The sequence below is a fragment of the Vulpes lagopus genome, chromosome 17, assembly GCF_018345385.1.
Source record: "Vulpes lagopus strain Blue_001 chromosome 17, ASM1834538v1, whole genome shotgun sequence".
Lineage (NCBI taxonomy): Eukaryota > Metazoa > Chordata > Mammalia > Carnivora > Canidae > Vulpes > Vulpes lagopus.
This window is the reverse complement of record NC_054840.1, coordinates 39,564,189-39,590,689: the sequence shown is the minus strand read 5'-3', so window position 1 is coordinate 39,590,689 and position 26,501 is coordinate 39,564,189. Positions and strand designations below refer to the sequence as shown.

The window sequence follows — 26,501 nt, the reverse complement described above, 5'->3', positions numbered from 1 at the left end:
CATCAACTCTCTGGTCAAGGTTAATCTCCCTGGCATGGCAACCAAACCTTGGCCATCTGCTCTCCCTTCTGGCCCTAACCCCTCAGATTCCCACACGAGTACATCTTCAGCCTCAGTGAACTGCTCAGCCAAGGGCCTTGTCCTTAAAAAACAGGTTAGGTCCCAGAAAGCATATATTCCTAAAGCCCTCCGTCTCCAGGAGCTGGGTGGCCCTGAGCCGATAGCTGTCAATGTTGCCTGCTAAAGGCCAGCAGAGCAAGACATTGTGTTTTCTGGATTCAACTTTGTCTGCTTGATAAAAATTCAAGAGTGGACAGTTCACACTTGGGGCACCCGAGGCCCGCTGAGAGCATTTAGCTCTTTCTCACCTCAGACCCTCCTGAGGGTCGTGCCCTGGCCCAAACTGCTGTTTCCCCTCATTCAGATCATCCACACAGAGACAACGTTCCTATGGTTTGCTGTTTATGCCGTGTTCACGTTCATTATTTACATTATGTTACTGCTATCCCATTCAAGCAAGGAGCGCCTTTTCTAGAAGCTTTCCTAATTCCTCCATTCACTCGCTTACCTGCTCCAGTCAGTGAGATCCTGCATTAGATCCTGGGGACAGGGAGGGGAAGGAGACAGTCCTTGTCTTCAAAGGGTTTCGAAGCTGACTGGGCTGCCCCGTCCCTTCGGGGGGCTGGAAGCAGAATGTCGGGGTCTGTCTGCCCCACCAGGCTGTCAGGGCTCACAGGCATTGCCACAGGCCCTACCTGATTTGACCGACACACATCTAGTGATCCTGTTCACCTTTATCTGGCATCAACACTACAGTCCCTATGTTTTATGTGCAGGTTTTATTTAGCCCTCGTGACAGCCCTATGCAATAGGTACTGTTATGATGCCCACTTCGTAGACAAGGCAACTGAGTCTCATAGAGGTTAGTCAACCTACCCTGGAAGACAGAGAATATAGATCCAGGGTTTGAATTAAGTCTTTCTAGGCCCAGAGGTAACAGCTCATATCTAGACCAGGGTGTCTCAATCTTAGCACTACTGGCCTTTTGAGCTGGATGCTGCTTTGCTGCGGGCACCGCCCAGGGCACCATGGGATGTTTCACAGCCTCTTGTTCGTGGGCCACCAGATGCCAGTGGTACCGCCACCCAATCATGGCAAAAATGTCTCCAGACATTTCCCAAAATGTGATGAAGGTAGAGGGGGGACATCCCTAGATTGAGGACCCCTGCTCCGGAGTATTTTCCTATATCCCCAAGCTCTACGCTACAGCCATCTCCTGGAATCCATGGAAGAGCCGTCAGGAAGCAGGCTCAGAGTCCAGACCATGGCTCTGCAGTCTACACAGGACTCCGAGTCTCTCTACACCTTCATCCTGGAGGCCTTAAAATGAAAGTGGATGATTCTATGAACTCTGAAATCACGTGATGCTCTTGCAACATGGAAATAACTTTGAGTGTGGAGATCCAAAAGTGGTGTGTGTCTGGGAGGCATGAATTGCAGCTGCCTCCTCCACCATGCCCCTGGTTTGATGAACTCATCAAAATGGTCCCATAATGGGAACCCCTGGAACAAATGGTCAGTGAAGCAGCTTGCTCATCCTCTCATTTGTAATCCAGTGAATTGGCCAGCTACTCCATAGCACTCTATCAATTTACTCAATATATTGCAACACCCAGAGGAATAGAGAGCAATAAACAGTATTATAGCACTCAATTATACTCGGAGAAGGCAGGGGATAACTAGAGAATTCTAAAACAGAACCATTCTCCTTTGCCTGAAAAGATGGGCTATCTCATTTTTAACAACTGAATTCTTAAAAAATAAAAAAGTAGCTTGTTTTCTAAAATAAAATCTGTATTAAATTTAGCTGGTTTTCAATAGAACTTTGAGGTTCTCAAAAAATGTAGGGTCCAGTTATGTAATGTCTAGTATTTGCACAGGGCTTATTAATGTGTGACCATGGTTTGTTATCTACATCTTATTTTCCCAGCACAGTGAGTTGTAGGGCTATCTGAGCTATTATCATTCTTTGATGAAGAGCCAGAGGCCCAGAGAGTGTAAGCTAACTGGCCTCAGGTCACATGATAAAACAGCTCAAGGGAACAGCCACTTCATGACCCCCTACAGAGGCGTCCATCGCTTGGCAAAGAGCATCCCTTGACCTGAAAGGGGTCTTCTCCATGTGCTCCATGGTGCCCAAGTTTGAATTCATTTGATGCGTGATTTTGAGACTGCTACTCAACAGAGATAGGGTTGGGTGTTGAGGAAGTGGTAGGTTCCAGCTGAATTTGAAAAACGGGACCTAACAGAACACCTTAGAAGAAAGATAGATGGGGCAGATAGGCAAAACACAGTTGTCCAGACAAAATCAGAATTAAAAAAAAAAAATCCAGCTACAACAAATATCCTGATTTATCAAATCTAGACCAAAATTAAAACATCAACAATGTGGAAGTTTGCAAATAGAGCCACAGTAAGGCCCCAGCAGACTTACAGATGCAGGGTCCTGGGGAGGATTCTCAAGAAGAAGTAGCTGGGGGACAGATGATAATTCACCATTCTCCCATCCCTATGAAGGGTCCCGTCCTCTGTGCAAAGCTTTGGCAGGGAATGTGGCCCATGGTGTTCATTTTGCCCTCATGGACATAGGAAACCACGTATTACAGTGAAAAGAGCATAGGACTGCAAATCAAGAGACCTGCTCCTTGATGTACTTTGCCATTGACCAGTGTGATGACCCCCAGCGAGCCATTAACCTCTTGGGGTGCATGATCCTCACTTGTGAAATGACTGTATTGAACTAGTTGGCCTTTAAGGTCACTTTTTGCCTTAAACGTCAATAAACCAGGCAGAGAAATGAGCTAGATCCTTGAAGTTTAACTGAGATCCCTACAATCTCTACCTTTTCTTTTCTCCCCCCTTCTGTCCAAGCGCCTTTATTTTCCTCCCATTAAAACATTATACGATCCAATTCTGTTATTTATACCTTGACATTACACCTTTCGCAGCAACCTGGTATCCCCCATATTTATGTAACAAGGCTTTGAGTCTACTCTCGTCCAGATGAATGGAGTTTCAGCAGAAGCTAGAGTGGAGATATGATGTGCAACAAGAACATCCTTCCAGCACTTGTTAAGCCATGTCCCTAGATAAGCTGGCTGGAGTCACTTCAGAAAGTCTGTGGTTGGATCAAAAGAGGAAATAAGGAAGATTGCCCTCCCTCCCCACCTCCCTGCCCTCCTCTTAATCCTGCTTCCTTCCCAAAGAGAGGCCTCAGAGGATAGGACATGTGGGTGGAGTTCTGGACTCATGAAGAATCTTGTTGCCCTGATCCCTCAAAGTACATCATCCCTGGGGTTCGCCCATCTGGGAGACTCTGTACTTTTCCACACACGCAGGAGCTAGATGTATGTAGAACATTCTCTCACAGACAAATAAACTTGCTGCAAGGTAAATCTAATGCACTATACTTACAAGATCTTCAGGCTTCATAAGAACTAGGAATGAACAAGAAGGAGTCCATTAGTTTAATCACATTAGTTTTGGTGAGTTGGGGGCTTCTTACTTTGCTGGCACTCCGATTTCTCCAGGGGACATGCACTCCCACACCCCCAAACACACTCGGGGGATTTACCTCCATGTAGCAGATGTTTCCTTCTCCTGGAAATCTGCTCCATGAGATGATCCAGGTTCTGCCTGCAAGTCCCACCCTTCACCTGCCTGGATCTCCAGAACTCTACCCTCACATCCTTCCTGTCCACCCTCTCACCTGGAGGGCTCCTCATCACCACCTAAGTTGGAGGCTTCCCCAGCAGCAGTAAATGTGGGCTTTGATTACTAGAGAAGAACAAGAAAACAGTGAAGCTCAAGAGAGGGAAAGGAAGACCCCAAACATTTAGAGATGCAGTGTTTCATCTTCTCTGATCCCTCCAAGGTCACTCCACTTCTCCGTTTATTTTTTTTTGCCGCCCCCCCCCCCACTTCTCCGTTTATTTTATGTCTTTCATTTTTCTTCTAAATACAGTGGTTAAGTCAAGAAATGGGCAGAAGACATGAACAGACATTTCTCCAAATAAGACATACACCTGGCCAACAAGCACACAAGAAAATACTCCACATCACTTACCATCAGGGAAATACAAATCAAAACCACAATGAGATCCCACCTCACACCAGTGAGAATGGTGAAAATTAACAAGACAAGAAACCACAAATGTTGGAGAGGATGTGGAGAAAGGGGAATCCTCTTGCACTGTTGGTGGGAATGTGAACTGGTACAGCCACTCTGGAAAACTGTGTGGAGGTTCCTCAAAGAGTTAAAAGTAGACCTGCCCTACGACCCAGCAATTGTACTGCTGGGGATTTACCTCAAAGATACAGATGCAGTGAAACGCCAGGACACTTGCACCCCAGTGTTCATGGCAGCAATGTCCACAATAGCCAAACTGTGGAAGGAGCCTCGGTGTCTATCAACAGATGAAAAGATAAAGATATGCATATATATACACAATGGAATATTACTCAGCTATCAGAAAGAATGAATATCTACCATTTACGAGGATGAATACCTACCATCAATGTGGATGGAACTAGAGGGTATTATGCTGAGAGGTCAGTTTTAGAAAGACAATTATCATAGGGTTTCACTGATATGTGGGATATAAAAAACAGTGAAAAGGACCATAAGGGAAGGAGGGAAACTGAGTGGGGAAAAATTAGAGAGGGAAACAAACCATGAGAGACTCAACTCTGGGAAACAAACAAAGGGTTGTAGAAGTGGAGGTGGGTGTGAAGATGGGGTAACTGGGTGATGGGCATCTAGGAGGGCACCATGATGAGATGAGCACTGGGTGCTATACTATACTACACATTATACTATATAATATATATATACACTATATGTTTATGAATATATACTATATATTTAAATTGAATTTAAATAACATTTAAAAAGTTAAAATGAATACAGTGGTTAAAAGTAAACTGAGGAAATCTCTAAAACAGAAACACATGAATAAATGATAACAGTATGAAACTGGGACTCGAACTCTAGCATCTGATGGTTCCTGTGAGCACCGTCCTTAACCGGTATCCCTTTAGACCCAGTGGCTCAGCCACACCATGACATTTAAAGCCCTTCACATTGTGTATGTTTCAAATGTCCACTTGCACAAGTAGGAAAGAAGTGGGATACAGGGCTGAGGCCCAGATCAAGATAGATTGATTTGCAGGAACACCAGAAAGTCAGGAAAAAAAAGAGAAGCAAGCTGAAATTCCAGGAGGAGGTGTTCTTCACCAAAGAGTCAAGCAACTGAGTGTAGGCTCCCTTGTTCTGCATCATTTTGAGAACTGTGGTGACTAATACGTCTAAGGATGCTGCAGGTTGTGTGCACAGAAATCTTATCAAGAAATGGCAAACAAGACTTCCTCCTGCTAGAAGTTGAATGTCCAGTGTACCCTCTCTTACAGCAGGAGAGAAGAGAAAGAAAGAGGAAGAGAACGTGAATATTCAAGAAACGCGGACACCCCCCGCCCCCCGCACTGGGATGCTGTAAAATACTGCAAAAGTATTGACTCTGTGTATTATTAATCAAGTGGAGGAGTGGCCACATGCAATTTCCCAAATACGGGGTAGTTATGGTTACTGCACTCTGGAAAGCAGGAGTGAAGGGGAAGTGTCACTTCAGATAACTGCACTGTAAGGAAAACAACAACTTAATAAAGTGGCAGCAGCTCCCTCACAGTTTAAAAACAGATGGGTTTTGCTACCCGGGAAGGAAGAATTTTTAGTCACGCTGCAATTTGGAGAGTCTGTCATCGTCTTTACTGAATCGTTAAAACTCTGAGAAGCTTAAGGAATGATAAAAATTTCACTTCAGAAACTTGGGTGCTGTATGTCTCATGTGGCCGGCAGTATAAAACCATCATCACTTTCAAATCATGATACAGAGAACAGACATTTATATATTTGCAAACTTTGAATAGGATTTTGGCTGAAGTATTTTTAGAATCTTTTTATGTTTTTTGTGATCCAATATCTAGGATGCTAACAAGCTGGCTAACATTCCAAAGCTAGACCCATGAATCATACATGTGAGTGCGTGCATGTGTGTGTGTGTATTCCCAGTGTGAAATGTACAGATCCCTTTCTGCCACAGATAGGTTGAGCAACTCTTTCCAGTATGTCCAGAAATTTCCCGGTATTAGCACTGGAAAGTTCCATTTTCATTACCCTAGCCATGGGAACCTTAGGCTCTACCATTTCAGGTGCTATGATGAGTGGTAGTAGTCTTTTTTCCTTTTCTTTTTCCAACTTTATTGAGATACAATTGACATAAGTATTGATTTGATACATTTATCCATGGCAAGGTGGTGACCACCGCTGTGTTGTCATATGATTGCTAGTTATTTTTTGCGGTCAGAACATCTAAGATCTACTCTCTTAGCAACTTTCAAATATATAAATACAGTATTCCTATCTATACTCACAATGATTAGAGCCTCATTAGAGCACATTAGAGCTTCAGGACTCTGTCATCTTCTAACTGGAAGTTTGTACTTTCCGGCCAACATCTCCCCAATTCCCTCACCCTTGGTAGCCACCATGTCTACTTTCTGTTTCTAGGAGTTTTGTTTTTTTTTTTAATTCTGTATGTAAGTGGTGCCACACAGTAATTGTCTTTCTCTGGCTTATTTCACTTAGCATAATGCCCTATAGGACCACCCACATTACCCTCAAAAAATTACAAATAGAGCCAGCAATCCCACTTCTGGATATACCCCAAAGGAAGTGAAGACAGAATCTTGAAGAGGTATCCACACCTCCATGTTTATCACAGCATAATTCACAATAGAGCCTTTTTTCTTGATAGAAGTCTCTGGCACCTTAAGGAAGTCACAAAAACCCATTTGTTCCCACATCCTGACATAAGAACCTTGCTTCCTTTCCATTTGGGACTGGAAACCAAATCACTGAAAAGAGAATATACGTAATCGGTAAATCTGTCCCACAAACAAACTTGGAATTAACAAGACTTCTGAATGTTCTTACATTACAGGCCCTGTAGGATGTTTAAGAGGAGTGACCATGACATTTTTTTAATGGTGGAAGCAGCCCTGGTTAGTTCAGGAGACCTAGGTTCTTGTCCTGTTGCTGCTCTGACTGACTTTGTAATCTTGAGAAAGTAACTTCCCCTATGTGGTTGACTAGCCAACTGGTTGATTAGCCAACTGGTAGGTTGGGCGGGGTTCTTTTCCCAAGGCTCCAGCTCTCCGTATTATCCCTCCTAGCTGCATGCTGTTAACTCCACTTCTCTCTAATAACCTTCATAAGCTCGTGTGTCTCAGATACTGGGCAACATGAGGCAATAATATAGAGCTTCAATAGGACATTGTTCTTCAGGCTACCAGTAGGTTTCCACAGGGACGATAAGGTTACTGAACAACAGTTTTCAAGAACATTTACTCCCTGATAGGATTAACATCTCTCCCCAAACTCTGAAACCCTTTTAGAATTTCTACCATGTGAAAGCAAGTTACGAAATGACAATACACCTTTATGTCTAATTACTAATGAAAAGAGAAGTATACTGCATCATTTAATCAAACCAGTAGATAAGATGCCTTTATGGGATAGAAGAAACTATGCTGCAGTTTTAACTTGTCTCCTTTAAATAGAGAGATGTCACATATTTTTATCAAAATGTTGTGTGCTTCTTCACAATAACACGTGATTCTCATTTTTTTGGTTGCTGTTCCCATAATGACATTTATTTAAAAAGCAAGATCTTTTCATACCCACATAGCGTCAATAAGATAAGACAATATTGTATCCATCATGGACTCATTATGAAAGTTGCAGAGCTTAACACAACAAAGCTTTGTCCCAGACTGCAAAGAACAAATTCATCTCCTTCGCCTTCACCTTTTAACCCTGTAAGTCACTATCAACAAGCCCAATTCTTTATATGTTCACATTTTTTTTGTTACAGAGGAGTAGGTCAGTAAAAATTAATTAAAAGAGTTGCTTGAGCAGAAAAAAGAAATTTACCGAGCAATTTCCCACTTCTTGGTGAAAAGCTCATCCCAGGCAATAGTGTCTCCTGAGCAAGTGGCTTTATTTCTGATTTAACAGTAGGATATTTCTTAGCTTCCTCATCCCATCTGCATCCATTTCACAATGACTGAACAAATGCAATTAGTTTGCAGTGAGCCAAGTAATGGTTTTCTTAAAGGACTGGGAACACTTTCTTAGACTAATATGTACGGACTCCTGCCGCAGCTTCTTCCAGACAGGCTCCCATCAGCACCAACCACATGTATTTTTCTAGTGTGCCAAAGAGGACGTTTTTTACAAGAAAACAATACAAGGGCATTGAACACCTAGATGAGAATGTGGATGGGGAGAGAAGGGCCTCACTGCCATTTCTAGCTTGTGACCTCTACTTGGAAAGAAAAGAAACTGGCACTCTTGGCATACCTACTTGATACTGGGTATTACACTAATGCTTTTACACATTACACAGCATTCTAGAATTTCAGTTCCATCACAGCAGAGACATCATCTGTTTTGCTCACTGCTGTATCCCTAGTACACACGGGAGGCATGCAAAAAATATTTGTTTGGGGAAGCAACCTGAAGACCCCTAGGAGTCATCTCCATCCTTGAATCTAATAGAATCCATGGTATTTTGTCGCTGCTGGGTGGTCCTAGAAACCAACTGGCTTCTTAGGAGTCATCATACCTGAGAATCCCCTGAAAACTTGAAGAAAGACTTTCAGAGTTAAGGAAATGTGGAAACATGTTCATGGGTCCATTTTACTCAATGCAGGGTCCATACGTGGATAGGACATGAAGGACCACTTATGGATAAAAGTATTTGAATGAGACTATTACTCTCCTCTAGGATTGTCCCTCTATCTTAACTGATTAAGTTAGCTGACACTAATCTCTAGAGCACCTGCTCATCCAGTATTCTTCAGCCATAGTTATTCAATATTTATCTTCAATAATAAATACTTGAGAGTCTACAATGGTCATATAAACACTGTGCTAGGGAGAGTGGAAATTTCAAGCTGAAGCAGACACACAGCTACATTTGATCAGCTGGCCAGCACTGAGACTACTGTATTCCAAGGGCACCTGGGTGACTCAGTCAACTGAGCCTCTGACTCTTGATCTCGGGTCAGGTCCTGATCTCAGGGTCCTGGGATAGAGCCGTACAGTGGGCTCCCTGCTCAGCAAGGAGTCTGCCTCTCTCTCGCTCCCTTCTCTCCTTATCCTACTCTCTCTCTCTCTCTTAAATAAATTAATAAATCCTAAAAAAGAAGACCCCTGCATTTCAGCCCCCTGATAATGATATTTCAACCAATGTAAGAAACATCGATTATAAGACACATTCTGATTTCAGAAGCGATATTTTTAACTCTTCCTGCATTTAGTTCTGCTCTGTTTTGTCTTCTATCACTACACTGCCACTGACACACACAGAGGAACAAGATAGGAAATCTGAAAGTTCTTGATGGTTCAGGGTAGAAGTGGGGCTCTTCTCACTGGAGAGGATGATGTAGTGTGAACCCCATTAAACTCTCCATCCCAAGCCTTAGTATCCCATTACCACAATCTACTACATCACTTTCTTTTGAATACACAGTTTGCACAAACACATAGTTGAATTTAAATGGGAATTGACAGTAAAAATACATTTTTAATGACAAAGTGAAGTGATATGAAAATTGGAAAAAAAACAGATTCTTATGCCTGTATACTTCTTGATAGAGCTATATTTAAATTCAATTGCTACACATTTTAAAAAATCTAATCTTTTCATAATCAGTGCAAAACTATTTGGAAGGCTCAATTCTACATGCTTCAAGTGCTTTTCCAACTAGTTACTATAACATTTATATCTTAGATTTATTTCAAAGCCTGAAACCAATATTGCTTATGTTTTTGTAGCCAAGAGGAACTTGCCCAAACAACTTACTTTTTAAAAAGAAATTAAAAGTAATTGTAAAAAATCATTTTTATCTTCTTTGGTTTGAGGGCCAGAGGAAAGAAATTTACCATTACTAAATAGATTTTTCCATACAATGAAATCAAGATTTGCTGATTACAAATGACTTCTAATACTGAATCTTGGAAAATTTCTAAGGTATGGAAACTTGATCAGCAAAGAAACCATAGTTTCCTGGAAGGCTTTCTCTTTTGTAAACTTATCATAGCAAAGACACTCAAATAAGAAAGCAAACTGCATAAGTATGAACCCCCTGAACCATCCGCCTCCCAAAGGGAAGGGGTGGGTACTGGGTTTCCTAACTTGGCAAGTAACAGGCTGGTAATAAATATGCATTCATTGAATGGATAGACGGACGGATGGATGGATGGATGATATCCATAACCATGTAAGAAGCAGCTATGACAAGCAAAGGGCTCCGGGCCCATAGTACATTAAATAATAGCTATAGGAAAAACAGTGTGGAGATCCACTTAATAGGACACATTATCTGAGAACAAGTTAGATAAAACAGAGATCGTTGTTTGTTTCCAGTAGAGATCACGAATTTATTGTAATCTGTAAAGCTAGAGAGATTGTGCATATCTACATAGAGCAGGGAGGCAAACTCAAGCAGAATCTAGATGGTCTTTCTAAAGTGGGTTATTTGAAGAGCCACAGAGCCCAGGTACTGCTCTGTTGGCTTCCCATTGTGGACTCTGCAAGACCTAAATAGAGCTCATGCAGGTTACTTAAAAAGTTGAATGACTTCCTAAAAAATTGAAGGACTTCATGAATCATTTCTTGGAGATTGCACAATTTATAGCAGAATACAGGGGCATTTTCAATCTATATCCAGAGCTGATTTTCTTAAGCATAATGCTTTCCTGAGTGTCTGGCAGGAAGGCCAGAACCAAGACTTATGGATGTGTGTCCTAAAAATCACTGCTACAGTGGCCCAAGGTAAACAGAACAGTCATTTGCCTCAACACTTGCCTCATCACATTTTCTAATCTAAGTGAAAGGGCAGATTCTGATATTGAACAAATTTGTACACTGTCACTGAAGCCTTTCCCACTGGCCCCAGTGAAGGGCGAGAGGAAAAGGCAGGCCAGGGAGCATCTTGCTTGGACTCCTGCTCTGCCCCAGAAGCAGAGGCTCAGTGGCTGCAGAACTGCTGAGCTGGCTTTTACTTTGCCTCAGGTGTCACTGGCAACATTGTCAGTTGAGCAAGGATTGCTGAATCTTTATTCTTGGCAATGAGGTGAGAAATAACAAGTGCACAGCTGGATTTTCTGATCACAGGCAGTGCTTGCTGAGGCCGAGACTTGGGGAGGGTGGGAGTCATCTTTTCATGTGCTGAGTAGGCAAGCTGGACGTCAAAATCTATAAAATCGAAGAGGAAATCTTATATTTTGTCTGTTTCCAGTTTTCAGATATTCTTTTTTTAAAAATAGCAATTTTATTTTAGGTGATTAGATGAAACAAGTAAGAACACCCTCCCCTCCCTCCACAAAAAAATGAAAATCATTGGATTTAAATAATTTAAATACAAATTGTCTTCTCTTTACAGCTTGTCTACTAATATCTTGCAAGCAGAGATCTTGCCTCCTATCTCTTTTATGCCCCACAGTACCATTTATGATGCCATACATATGGCAGGAAGTGAATAAATACTTTTGGAAGGGGTGAAAGAATCCACACTTAACACAACTTCACCCTCCATCAAGCAAAAGTATGCAGGCCTGAAAGGAGGCATAAATACAAAGTGTAGAATGAAAACTTTGCAACCAAAATATTTAGAAGGAAATACCCTTCTAAAGGGTAGAGGCAGCAAGGACTTTTGAGCAAGAGCAGCTGGTTTCAAGTCCTGGCTCTACCACCTTCTCTCTGTGTGACCATCAGGAAATTATCATATTTCTGGAGCTTGATCACTGACTTTGCAGGGTTTTATGATGCTGTGAAAAGCCTAACTTAGATTAATGTCACCCCTCTGTTCTAAGACCTCCTTCCACCGGCTTCCTGTCTCATGCCAAGCAAAAGCCAATGTCCTTATGAGAATATTCTCCCCACCTTGGCCTCAACCTTACTTTCTAGAGGAGCAGAACTAAGATGGATCTTATATATTTTGTTGATTTATTTGTTGACAAAACGTATTGCTCATTTAGTGTCTGTCTTCCTCCTACAATGTAAACTCAGTGAGGACTGGGAATTCAGACTTTATTTATAGCAGTTTGAATGGTCCCTGGAACTCCATAAATATTTGTTAAATGAATGGATGAGTTTCTAGCACAATATCTGGCACCTGGGAGCTGCACACTAAATGGAGATTTTCACCATTATTCTTATTACCGAGGATCTTCAGGATAAGCTAAGCTATATATTGTGTGCTTTACATTACACACAAAAATCAGCCTTTCTAGTAAAAGCCATAAACATGTACAGTAAAAAGTTTTCATATAATAGTTTTAAGACCTCATTTCCTGGATGGGATTTCTTTCTTTCTTTCTTTCTTTCTTTCTTTCTTTCTTTCTTTCTTTCTTTCTTTCCTTCCTTCCTTCCTTCCTTTTTTTTTAACTTAGTTCTAATTATACCCCAATGTTCTCACCAATGGAATTATAAAGGAGAAAATGGGGGAAATAAAACATTAGACCAAACTAGAGATTGAGAGAGAGCAATAAAAGGAATCGGAGACATGGCCAAAGAGTAAAGAGGGACTAAAGAAAGAAACCTAACATGGGAGGCTGTATGTGTCTAGGTAGAAAGAGCATCCCTGGATGCCTGTTATTATATAAGAAAATGGGGTAAAGGACATAGAGAAAGAAGAGCCATTACAGAAGGAAGAGCTGTTGGAGAAGAGCTGTCAAAGAAGGGAGAAGAAACACATTTTTGCAATGCCAAAGCCAACTTTGTAACTTTGAGATGCCAATTTGAACACTTAAGAAACACTTTTTTTCCTTGCAGATATTTCTCCTAGTTGCCAACAAGTTGTGGAAATTAAATTGATTCCATTCACATAGTTCGTAAGAGGCGTACTCTCTCAGAGATTTGGATTTCAAAGATTTCTTCAGAGTTGCTAACATAAAAAAATGTTCATTTCATAATTACATATCTGGAAAATGGAAAAGAATAAAAGAAAAAACTTCTATGACAATTAGAGACCTTTGTAAGGTAGTGATATTTTTAATTAGCAAAGAAAAATAAATACCCAATATATATCACAAACAAAAACTAGTATGAAGATATAAAAGAACGCAACATTTATGATAGCAAAAAGAGAAGAAAATATTTAGGCATAAATCTTACAAAAGAATGAAACTCACATGAAGAAAACTAGAAAACACTTCTAATAGATGCAAAAAAAATAGCCTTGAACAAATGGGAAGACATTCTACATTCTTAGATAGGAAGATTTGACATCAAAAAGGTTTCAGTTGTTACTAAACTAATGTGTAAAGTTAATGTGATTTAAATATGAAAAATTATCAGATTTTTTCCTCTGAGGAGGCAGGTTAATAATAGAATAATGGACAAGCAAGCTGAACACTCTTCAAAAGAAAAGGAATGGGGGAGGGGAGGGTGGCTGGACCTACCAGATATTCAAACACAGTATGAAGCTTCTATGATTTAAAAGGCTTTCTAGGGGCACCTGGGTGGCGCGTTAGTTGAGTGACCAACTCTTGATTTTAGCTCAGGTCTTGGGGTCTTGGGATTAAGGCCCACATCTGACTCTGTGCTCAGAGAAGTCTGCTTGTCTCTCTCACTCTGCTCCCCACCCATTACTTGCTCTCTCTCAAATAAATAAATAAATAAATAAATAAATGGCTTTCTACTGGTACTTGAATAAACATACATGACATGGGATATAAAATCCAGCAACATGAAATAAGTCAGTTGGAGGATAATTATCACATGGTCTCAGTCATATGTGTTATATAAGAAATAGTGTGAATTCCCCTGTAATCTCAGAGTGAATAAAACTTTCTTTTTTTTTTTTTTTAAACTTTCTTAATTATGATTTAAAATCTAGAAGCAGTAAGTCAAGAGATTGATTAATCTGATTACAGAAGGAAAAAATTTTATGGCAAAAAATTAAGCATAAGCAAGGTGGACAAATGACACACACAAAAATACATTAGAGAGTCAATAAACCTAATGTATAAAGAGGTTCTAAAAATAAGAGGAAAAAGGCCAACAACTCTATCAAAAAGTCTAGATTTAGATATAAATAGATAGTTTATGGGGAAAAAAATGTGACTGACTCTTAAACAAATAAAAGGATGTTCAAAGTTGTTCATAATAAGAGGACTGCAAATTGAAAGTATACTGAAATACCATTGGATTGAAACGCATCAGATACGGTTACATCTGTATGTTCACAATGACATATACAGGCACAAAAAGTCTTTGTTATTCCTCCATGGAGGATGCCTGAGAAGCAATTCATTTCTGTGAAAATAAGCAAGTGAAGAGAAAGAATCAAGCATTTACCTTGCCTTTCCTAAATGGACTGTAGTTCAGTATAATCAAAGAGGTGATAAAGGGAGTTTTCACTTTATAGAACTGTTCCAGCTAATACATGAAGAATGATGGAATTGAAAGAACACTCATTTGCAACCCCTAATGAATTAATGGATTGGCAAAATTCCCAAATTTGACAATACATATTGCTCCTTTACCCGACCTATCCCACTTCTAGGATCTAACCCAGTAACTCAGTGGTTTAGTGCCTGCCTTCCACCCAGTGTGTGATCCTGGAGACCCAGGATGGAGTCCCACGTCAGGTTCCCTGCATGGAGCCTGCTTCTCCCTCTGCCTGTGTCTCTGCCTCTCTCTCTCTCTCTCTCTCCGTCTCTCTCTCTCTCTCTCTCTCTCTCTCTCTCTCATGAATAAATAAATAAAATCTTTTTTAAAAATTCCTAAGAATTAAAAACTAAGTGAACCAAATGAACTTAAATGATACTGAATAGATGGTATAACCACACAAAGGAACTATTTCAAATACTGCTAAAACACATGCCTGACTGTACATCTCCAGTGACAATTATCCAAGGCAAAAATAAGTTCAAACAAGTCTTAAATTGTTTTCGGTAAATAAGTTGCTCCTGCAATATGTTGATATTGTGATTTGAAATTTGTATGTGTGTATTATGGGATAATGCAAATGATTAACTGCATTGGTGTTACTGAGACCCTGAATTTTAGGGTAGAAGAAAAAATACAGTGTAAGACTGATGAGGCTAAGTAAAAACACTATAGCCCTAAATTTTGAATTGGAAGTTGCAGCATGAACTCTGGATACAGTTTATCTTAAACAGCAAATAAACACGCAAAAATATATCCTATCTCTGTGTACTGCAAGTCCCAGAACCAGTGACCAGCCCAACAGCGATGAGAAGCCCTAGGACCTAGATTTTGGTCTTGATATCAATTTTCCCATTTAAGGGAATAAGTGCTCCTTGGAAAATAGGCTTTTATAGTTCTGGGGCAAAAAAATGTATGAGATGAGTCTGAATATCTTATCATACCAGAAAGCAAGGAAGCTCTCAAAGATTGCTAGGGTTCTATCAAAATAACTTGGGGTCCAAATGGAAACAACCCAAATGTCCATCAACCAATGGATGGGTAAATAAAATGTGTATCCCCACAGAATGGAATATAATTTAGCAATGAAAGGAAACAAAGTATAGATACCCATTACAGCATGAATGAACTTTGAAAACATTTTGTTTAGTAAAAGAATCCAGGCACAAAAGACCACATATTGTATCATTCTATTTATATGGACTGTCCAGAACAGGGTTATCCATGGAGGCAGAAAGTCAAACCATGGTTAACCAGATCTGAGGGTGTGAGGGAGGAGGACCCAGGTGGAAGGAAACCAGGAGTTACTCCTAATGGATACGGGACTTCTTTTTGGGGTGACAAAAAATATTCTAAACTTGATTGTAATGATGGCTGTGCAACTCTGAATATAGTAAAAACCACTGAATTATAACCTTTAAATGAGTAAATTGTATGGCATGTGAATTATACATCTCAACAAAACTATTTTAAAAATCCAGGGACCAACTTGGTTGAAGACCAACAAATTCAATTTTCAATAAGGAAAATCAATTCATTGGATTAAAACATCTAAAATATGGTTAAACCCATAATTTCATAATGATACTAAAAAAAAAACTCTTGATAGTTTTTGAAAAAAAAAAAAAAAGCCCAGGAACTCATTATTATTAAAATCAGTAAGTAAAGAGAAAAAATTCAAGCATTTAGCCTGCTCTTCCTCAATGAACTATCCCTCAGAGTTATTAAATCCGTGATAAGGGGTAACTTTTACTTTATAGAAATAACGCAGCTAATAAATGAAGAGTAAGAATGAGACCATCATCATTTTGCAATCTCTAATAAAATAATGGATTTAGTTAATTGAGGATTGTTTCGCATAGCCCTCAGGCTAAGACTGGTTTTGTATTTTTAAAGAGTTGGAAAAGAGAAAAAAGAATGTGCTCCTTCATAGAGTCCAACACAAGAGAGAGCCAGGTTCTCCTTGCTTACTTCTGGTGGAAGGAAGCTCACTCCAGCACCCCAGCAGCAACCTTGCCAAATAAACTGAATCGGAATCTGATCCTCCATCATCCTACCACTTCACAGGAAGGACAACCTGGGAATTTAATGATTCTGAGTCATTTCTTTTTTTAAAAAAGATTTTTTTATTTATTTATTCATAGAGACAGAGAGAGAGAGGCAGAGACACAGGCAGAGAGAGAAGCAGGCATCATAGAGAGAGCCTGATGTGGGACTCTATCCAGGGTCTCCAGGATCACGTTCTGGGCTGCAGGCGGTGTCAAACCGCTGTGCCACTGGGGCTGCCCCCGCTGAGTCATTTCTGATACAAAATTCTGTTACTTTTGTTTATATATGATGATACATAATATGTAATACATGCTTATATACTTTACCTATTTTAAACACCTGACAAGTCGCTGAAGTTGCTGTGAAGCCAATTTCATGATAGCCAGGAGCACCTCTGCACCTCACCACCCCGTCTCCTTTGGTCTCCGGCTGGCCTCTCCTGCATCTAGGCCCCACATGCCCCATCCCCCGCAGTCTTCTTTTCACCAGATAGGAACAAATAAAGGGCCCCCACAAAGAGACCCTCTTCTCTGCAAGAATCAGACCCCCAAGACTAAGTATCTTCAATCAGAAATGCTGCTCCTTGCGGGGGCAGCTCCAGGGGGCTCAGTTGTTGAGTATCTGCCTTTGGCCCAGGGCATGACCCCGGGGTCCTGGGATCGAGTCCCACATCGGGGTCCCCGCAGAGAGCCTGCTTCTCCCACTGCCTGTGTCTCTACTTCTCTCTGTCTCTCATGAATAAATAAATAAAATCTTAAAAAAAAAAAAACTGCTCCTTTTTTCTTCTGAAAGAAGAGGGAAGCAGTTTCCACCTACTCAGCATCAAATACAGAGCTTTTGGAAACCTGCTTGTGTGCACTGTACCCAAGAACCAGACCGCCAGAAGTGGCCGTGGTTCCCAGGTTCCCCACGTTTATGAATTTTGCCCTATGCAAAGCCCATCAGAAAGCTTTAAGCATGGATCTACGTGACCACTGCCGATGTCTTCCTTGGTCACCACCCAGGGGTGGGAGGCTCCTGAACAAGGACAGGAGCCAGAGAGGGAGCCGGCACAGGCAGCAGCTGGAATTTGGGCGCCGGGCAGCTCTACCCATGCAGGGAGAGCTCTGGTGCCTTGTTACTCAGACTGCAGTTCAGGCCGCCCCCTCTCCATCCCACTGCTAGTGTCGATCCTGGGTTTTCCACTTTTTCATCTCTGCAATGACACCATCTCTTCCTAAACCCAGATTTTCATTGTCCCTTCCCATTGGAGCAGGAGCACCAGACTGCTTCCTGACCCCACAGCTCCCTCACTCCCCAGCTGGCCTGAGGCACCCCAGGGAGTCTGACAAGCCTTGCCATGTCTTCCCACCTTTGCCTCCCCTTGCCCCCCACCCCCACCATCCCATGTTTCTTCTTAGTCACCTGGTATCTTTGGGGAAAAAAGTACTCTTCCAAACCAAAACTGTGCTAAGATATTTGTGTTTAACAGCAGTTGGTGCTTTTTGAGAATCATCCACAGAGGCTGTTGCATTTGTTGCATTTGTTGCCAGGGGCGCCTGGGTGGCTCAGTGGTTGAGCATCTGCCTTTGGCTTAGGGTGTGATCCCGGGGTCTTGGGATCAAGTCCCACATCAGGCTCCCCAAGGGAGCCGCTTTTCCCTCTGCCTGTGTCTCTGCCCCTCTCTCTCTGTGTATCTCTCATGAATAAATAAATAAAATATTTTTAAAAAAGAAAAGGAAAGCAGGTGCTGGGGGAAAACCAATGGTCACAACTAAAATACCCCAACTCTGGAGCTTGCTTTCCAGGCTCTGTGTGGAGTGGGTGCTGGGGGCCCTGCCCAGATCCTCCTTACTGGCTGGAAGTCATCTGGGTGGGTGCTAATCCCATGTGACTGGTGTCCCCCAGAAAGGGAGGATTTGGGCACAAATACACAGAGAGGGAAGAGGATATGAGGAAAAGCAGGAGAAGATGGTCATAGGCAAGCCACAGAGAAAAGCCTGGAACAGATCCTGCCTCACCGCCCTCAGAAGAGACCAGCACTGCAGACACCTCGATTTAGACTCCTGGCCTCCAGAGCTGGAGGGTAATAAATGTCTGTTGTCTTCTGCTCTGTGGCTCTTTGCTGACAACCCTAGCACACTAACAAGGCCAGTGACTCGCTCCTGCCCCTTCTCCTGAGCATCCCTGTCGTCCAAGCCAGCGGATGTTACCCTGCCACCCGCCCTCACAGCCAGTGATCAGTGACCAAACATGGAACTACAAAAGGCTGGCCTTCCTGTCTTAAAGGGAACCAGCTGCATGGCATGACGCATGCTCCAGAGCCTTCCACGGGATCAAGTGGAAGCTGGCCTCCAGTGGAGCTATGTCCTCACCTAGCTGCCCCCTCTTGTCCTGAGAGCACTTTTTCAATAAACCCCTTGCATGAGTTCCCTGTCTCAAGTTCTGCTTCTGAGAGCCTGATGTTAGACACTTAGCAACTGAAGAAGAGTGTCTGGGTGGGTGGGATCTTTCTGGCCCCCAGGGAGACCTCACACCACCCAGGCAGGTCCTGACTCCACCCCCATCTCCTTGTCTCCAGCTTGGCTTCCTTCCTCCCAGAAGCCTCATGGTGTTGACAGCGGGGACACAGGGGCAACCCAGAAATCCAACACTGTCAGGCGTGTTCAGGGACACGGAGTCCCCCCTTCTCTCCACTGAGCTGCAAAGCAGAGCCCCAGGGACACCGGCAGATTTTATCCCCCACTGAATTGTCACACTGCAGCTATGGCTCCTTCCCCATTGACTCAGCTTCTCAATGCATTTTAATGTGCTGCTGTGGTGGGGATGCCTGGGGCTCATTAGAGAAGCTGCTCAAGTCCTCATCAGCAAGCCTCACTAATGTGATGGATGGAGAAAGAAAAAGAAGAAAGGAAGGAAGGAAGGAAGGAAGGAAGGAAGGAAGGAAGGAAGAGAGAGAGAGAGAGAAAGAAAGAAAAAGAAAAGAAAGGGGAGAAAACCTTACTGCTTTAAGATTCACTAGAGGAAAAATCCACCCATTTTCCCACTAGATTTCATGTAGCTAAAAGCTTCATCTCCGACTTTTCTCTTGCAAAGAAAAGAAAGTATTTTTCTCTCATTTTGCAGGTGTTTGGGGCAAGAGGTGGGACTCTCGTGTTTTGTTTTCCTTATTTTTTTTAAACCTTTGATTGGATTCCTCACTCAAGTAGAGCCCTAAAAGCGCATGGGAAGGAAGGGGGAGATTATATAAATCACTTTCCCTTTGATCGTGTTTCAGCAGGTCCAGGCAAACCCACGCTTACAATTTATAAATGGTTTCCACGTGTTTGCATAGTAGACGGTTTTGAGGGCATCTGCTTGCTCTTGGAAGCCTGCTCCCTGCTGAATACTGCTGCTCACGCCTTAGCAAAGCATCTCAACGGCAAGTCAATTCCAGAGTAAAAAGACTTCAGAAGCCCCTCCGTCCAGCCAGCTTTCCAAGGCAAAGCTACTGGGGAGTTGTCTCGAGAGATCAAGTGTTTTCCTTTCAGGAAACATTCCAGAATATTCAGCCAAAGTTCTAAAGTCGTCGGTATTTTAAAATACAGCTGCAATATCAGGAGAAGAAATTCAGTCCTTTTTCTGTTCAGGTTTCTCTCAGCCAGGATTTCACATCGTCGTCTGAGTCATCCCAGAATTGACACCATTTTAGTCTGTCTTTTTTATTTCTTACTTTTTATGGACATTGTTTTCCTTTTTGCACCCTAATCATGATCCTATTTTTCAATCTGGCCAGTCACTGTAATTCCACTCTGATTTGTGAAAATACGCTACTTGTCTAAGCATCCTAGATGGGAGACTGAAAGATAAGCAAGATGGAAAAACCTATGCTCAAGAATTCTACGGTCAAGTCGGAGGTAAATCAAAAACCACCTCAGTAAATGTGGGGCTGAATACAATGCTTATCACAACAATTCTGCAAAGTGATGCAAGGGTGGGTGAGAGTGCCCCGCCAGGGGCATTCAGGTCGGGTTTGAGGACTTCAACAGTTAGAGATGAGAGGGACGTGGGTGGGGAATATAAACATATTTTCTGTGGAAGGACAACCTGTGCAGAGGCCCAGGGGTAGGGGAACACAGGCCATGTCCACTGCATGGAAACCAATCGAGTGTGAGCAAAGCATGGAGGATGGGTAGATAAGCAGTGAAGACAGCAAAGGTAGGTCAGTGCTGGTCAGAAGGTCCCTTAAAGGCTCAAGAGAAGACTTTTACCTCTATGTTAAGAAACTAGAAGCCATTAAAAATGTTTTGAACAAATGAGGGACCTGATTATATGTGTTCTGTGTTAGTTTTTCTAGGACTTCTGTAGCAAAGTACCACCAATTGGGTGGTTCAAATAGCAGAGACTTTTCTCACAGTTTTGGAGGCCTGACAATTAGGCTGTGAGCAGAGTTGGTGTCTCCTGAGGCCTCCCTCCTTGGCTGTCCTCCAACCCCAGAGAGCTGTGTTCTTCCTGTGTCTCTTCATATGCTCTTCCTTGTGTGTATCTCTCTGTGTCCTAATCTACTCTTCTCATAAGGACACCCCAACATTCCTCACTTTAACTTAATTACCTCTTTCAAGACCTTATCTTCAAATACAGTCACATTCTGAGGTTAGGGGTTAGGGCTTCAACATGTGAATGAAGTTGGGGCACAATTCAGCCCATGACATAGTCTCTGTAAAAAATGCCCTGAAGGAGGATGGAGACAGAACAGAGCAAGAAGGCAATGGAGCATAGGAGGCTGTTAGAATCTGGCACAGTGGGTCAGTGAGAAACAATGAGTGGCCCAGGGAGTAGGACTTGTGGACATTTTGCAAAGGTTGATGTTGGGAAGAACAGTGAGGAAACAAAGATAACCCCATGAATCTCCATGAGCAGGCTTGAACCTGGCATGGACCTTTGCATAAAATAGCTCATCAATAAGAAGGAAGGAAAGGAAGGAAGGAAGGAAGGAAGGAAGGAAGGAAGGAAGGAAGGAAGGAAGGAAAGAAAGAAAGAAAGAAAGAAAGAAAGAAAGAAAGAAAGAAAGAAAGAAAGAAAAAGAAAGAAAGAAAGAAAGAAAGAAAGAAAGAAAGAAAGAAAGAAAGAAAGAAAGAGAGAGAGAGAGGAGGGAGGAAGGAGGGAGGGTAGGAGGACAGAAGGGAATAAAATAGTAACAGACAATTGGGGAAAAGACTAGAGTGGAAAGCAAACGTACCTTTAACAATACTTTTGTTTTGCTTGGATTTTATAAAAATCACATGTGCCTATTCAAAAAATCAAAAACAAAAATAAAAATAATAATTGCAAAACTTCAAAGGATTTCCCATTATGGGGTGGTTTTCCATGTTAGTGGACTCTCTCCTTGACACTGAGGCATGTGTGTTGAGGACACGATCCCGGAAAACAAGCCAATGAGGAAATCATAGTGATGAAAGGTGAGGTCAACTTCCAGAAGAAGTAGTTAAAATTCACCAGAACCACAACAAAATAGTTATTTAGAGAGAGCAATATGATATAAGAAAGGTTAATCTTGAGCTCTCCCAAGGAGATTCAGTTACTTAAAGTCCCTCCCTCTTCCCCTAAAAAAGCTCATTAAAAGGGGGGAGTGAATAAGATGACACCTCTACAGTTGTTAGCACCCTCGCAGGGCAGAGGAACTGCTCGATACATGTTAGCTGTCATCGTGGCACCAACAGCCTCCTACCTGTCATGGATCACACATGGTTCACATGGACCAAAGGGAGGCAGCTATTTGGGCTGATGCCCCCAGCAGCTCTTCCCCTCCTTACTGGCCATCAGAATCCCAACTGTGCTCAGGAGTTGGAAGGCTCTGTGCTTCTGAGAACCAGACTCTCTCCAGTCTGAATCTTGATTGGTCTAAGCCAGTCACTACCATTTTATACCACTGGTGGGTGACTGATTCAGGTCTGGAAAGGAAATGCAGTCATGGCCAAGTGTCATGAGACGGGGAATCTGCTGGGAAATATCTGGGAAATTATTCCCTGCTCAAAAAAAAAGGACAGAGCTGCCATCTGTGTGGCATGCCTGGAATATGTAGCAGCCTTCTTTGAACTGTGAGGGAAACCAGACTAACAGGACAAGCCAAGCCACTGAGGGTAGCAGGGAGATCAAGTGGGGTGAATTCAGTCCCAGCTGATTTCGTTGTTAGCTTATCTGAGGCTTGCTACCAAAAGTACCCTAATCCGTATGACTCCCTTTGGTCCAAGTAGAAGCTTTTGGCTTCTCTTCAACTGGCACGTCTCTGCTTCTTCACCCAAACTAGGAGCAGAGTCTGGAGGTCCCTGGGCAGGGCTCTATACGCCAGCACTCATGCCAGAGCAGGTTACACATCCCTGAAACAGCTTCCTTTTGGAAGAACCTAGGAGAACAAGTACAAATTCCTGGTAGCCAAGGCACACACATTTCATGCTGACTCCCTCCCAAGTTGGGCCTTCTGTTCTGGAGTGGCTCGTGTTGCTTTTCCCTGGGCTCCTTCCAATGCTTTCGGCATCCTGGTGCTCATGTTTCTAAACCCCAGTGCAGAATTCCAACTGTGGGCTCGTCAGTTTTCTCCAGACTATGTTCTTAGTGTTTGCCAGGCATCTTTTCTGATATGAGTCACAATGCTTTTCCTACTTTATCTGCTGATAAAGAAACAATTCAGCCTCTCCACCCTGCAACCCTGGGCTTTCTGCCATTCTTCCCAGATCCAAGCTCCCTGCTGGACCTGAAATAGTAGCAATCATAACAGTGCCTTGCATCGCACGACACAGTTCTCAATAGTTTACAAAGCATTTCCACACATGCCGTCTAATTTAATCCTTGCAATGAGGTATGAGATAAGCAGAGCACACAGAATTAGTCCCTGCTTATGAAAAAAGAAACACATTTGGAGAGGATGACTGGTTGGGCCAAGGTCAAATGGCAGAGAGCTGGCACAGGTAGGATCCAAATCCAGTTATACAGGGTGTCCCTTCGTCTAATTCAACTCTGTTCCAAGGGTGTTTACTCAGTCTTCTCTCTCTGCTTGGCACTTTGGGGCTTGCCTGAGTCAGCCGTGGGGATGAGGATGATGTTCATGCTCCTGCTTTTAGGACAGAGGAAGAGGACAAATTGAGGCCAAACACCAGTGCTTGGAAGGCAGTCACCTTTCTCCTTGTATCTGTTATGTAAATGTAATGTATTTCCAGGAATGTGATGGAGTCTGCTCTTTCTTCTATGAGGAAGAAGTTCTTTGGTTTGTTTTTTCTTGAGAGCTACATAAGGAAATGAAAAGCAGGGAGTAGGGTATGTTCGGTGTCTATGAAGCTTGTGCTTGGCACAGAGGGCGGCAGTAAATGGGGACTTGAGAGGAGAGTCACACTAGAAGGAGGCCTCACAGTAGGGCAAACAGAACTATACTTGGTGAGCTGATAAAAACTGAAAACATTAGCAACATTTACCAGATGCTTATTGTGCTCAAATTGTATCAATTAGTTGGTGGTGAGTAACAAAATGCCCTGATGTCCAGTGCCTTAAAACTGCAACCATTTGTCATTTCTGAGTTAGCTGTGGTGCCAGTGATCTGGGCTGGGGTATTCTTGGCTTGTCATGCTCATGAGTCTGTGATCAGTGGGCAGGGTGGCTGGGGACGGGCTGCCCTGGGATGGCCTCGGCTAGGACAATCCTCAAACAGGCTAGCCTAGGCACATCCTCATGGCAAAGTAGAGTAGCATGAGAGGGAGCAGAAGGGCACAAGTTCCCTGACACACTGTCACATCCACTGTGTCTTTGGGCCGAGGCAAGTCACAAGGTGGCCCACACTCAGAGGCAGGGAATACATGTCACCTCCTGATAAAGAGAGCAGCAAAGGCACTCAACAAAGGGCTTGGGGAAAAGTAAGGGGTAGAGAATTGAGGCCCATTCCATGTGTTGAATTTTGAGGCTGAGAAAAAACCGTGTATAAGTTTCTCAGAGTTCTACCATATGGAAAATAATTACAGGCTGGTCCTGTGACCTGCTAATGCACACTGAGTAGGACCACTAGAGGAGCATCATTTGAGACTTTGTTGATGACTATGAGGTCAAGGGGATATTTTTGCATGAGAGAGGATAGCAGTCCACACACCAAAAAAAAAAAAAAAAAAAAGAGCAGACCAATGGCTTTGGTCAAGGTCACGGCCATGAGTGCCACCTGGGACAATGCCATCTGGGAGGTTTAGAACACTCACCATATCCAGGAGTTCAGACTCACCATATGAAGATGGCTTTACACACATTGATGTGTATAATCTCTACCACACCAAAAAGTAAGGAATATTCTGAATTTCTCATCCAGTTTTATTCAGCATACTTTTGAGAACTCTGATGGAGAGAGCAGATGTCATGTACACCTGAGATGTATTGTACAAGAACACTTCTATGGACGTAAAGAGAAAAGGAATCTCTCTTCTATACTTTGTGTTCCACAAAAGAACATCGTTATTTCCAACCAGGCCCCTCAGAGCTATAGAATATTTTAAGGCTTGACATTCCTCTGTTCAAAACCATAATGAACCATTAGAAAAATGTAATATCTGAGATACATTATTCTGAATGTATTTTTGTAATTATCTAAATACCAATAGTCAAAATTTTCATGGAATGCTAAAGATCAGACTGAATCTGAAATCCATTAACAGTAAACGGATGGACCCAAAATGGACGTCTCTCAATGCTAAAAATTGAAATTTTATGAAATTCATAAACTTATAAAATTTTAGCATATTCCCTTTTACTAGAGGCAGTCAAATGATAGCCACACTTGGACAAACAAGCAATTCCAGTTAAGAAAAGGAATACAACCAAGGCCTTATTTCATATTGCTAGGGTCAGTGTCATTAGAAGCATTCTCTGCTCTGGGGGGAAAAAGCCAATGAAGGAAGCCGGACAGATGAGCGGTCAACAGCATTGCCGTTCACGCCTTCTTTGCTTTATTCATCTGTCACCACACATTCTGAGCATCTGCTTTCTGCAGGACATGACCTCAGAGGTAAAAATCTCTCACTAGCATCTGCCATTGCTCTGTGAAGTCTAGGGCCTCTGGGGAGGACAAGAGCCCCCCCACCGCCAGTGGTCACTGGTGTTTGGGTCATGTCACAGACGCCCACCTTTATGTCGGCTTCTGCAGCCCCACCATGCACCGAGCCATTCTTGCATCTCTCCTCAGACATTCCCTTGTGTTTCTTCTGTAACAATAATCTCCTGTTATCTTTCAAGGGGCTTCATGCACCACCCTTCACCCCTAGCAGAGCCCAGTCTGTACCCTCAGGTGGAGAAAAGGGTGCAAGATGGGCCTTTGCTTACCCGGTGGAGCCTGCAGTCCACATTCTATGTTGGGCAAATCTCTGCATCCTCTCGGCTTTAGTTTCCCCAGTGGTTCGAACAAGGGCTGGGTGGAGGGATGAACACTCTCCTGCCACTTTGCCTGTCAAGTCTAAATAGGGGGACTTCTTCTGCCAAATTCAGGGCATGGAGTGGAGATAAAGGTAAAGGTCCCACCATGGAGCAGACCCTGAGTCATGGGTTATGCACCAACATCCTCACATTGGCCTGGGAAGGAGGGATTCTGATGGTTATGCTTGACATGCAAAATGGGTTGAAGAGAGAATCACATTTAAGTTAATAGAAACCTGCAAATAGGCTCAAAAATTGCTTCTGCCCCCCAGACAAAATAGAAATGTGACTTAGAGTCTGGAACTTTGGCTTTCACCTCTGCTTCTGCTACTTGCCTGATGTTATATTTGGGGCAAGTTACTTCATGTCTCGGGACCTCAGTCTCCCCAGGAGTGAAATGGGAATATGAGGGACTTACCCCAGAGAATCTCCGTGAGATTTACTTAAAGCAGCAATGATTTGTAAAGACTATAGAGC

The 26,501-nt window shown here is 42.6% G+C and overlaps 1 long non-coding RNA gene across 1 annotated transcript; it reads right to left on the bottom strand.

The window, feature by feature from the left end:
- Positions 1-11,020: 11,020 nt before the first annotated feature.
- Positions 11,021-22,433, bottom strand: LOC121477345. The gene is made up of 3 exons (XR_005984217.1): positions 22,315-22,433; positions 21,826-21,874; positions 11,021-11,381 (listed from the first exon to the last, which is right to left on the bottom strand). It is a non-coding gene; the product is annotated as an uncharacterized LOC121477345 (long non-coding RNA).
- Positions 22,434-26,501: the final 4,068 nt, after the last annotated feature.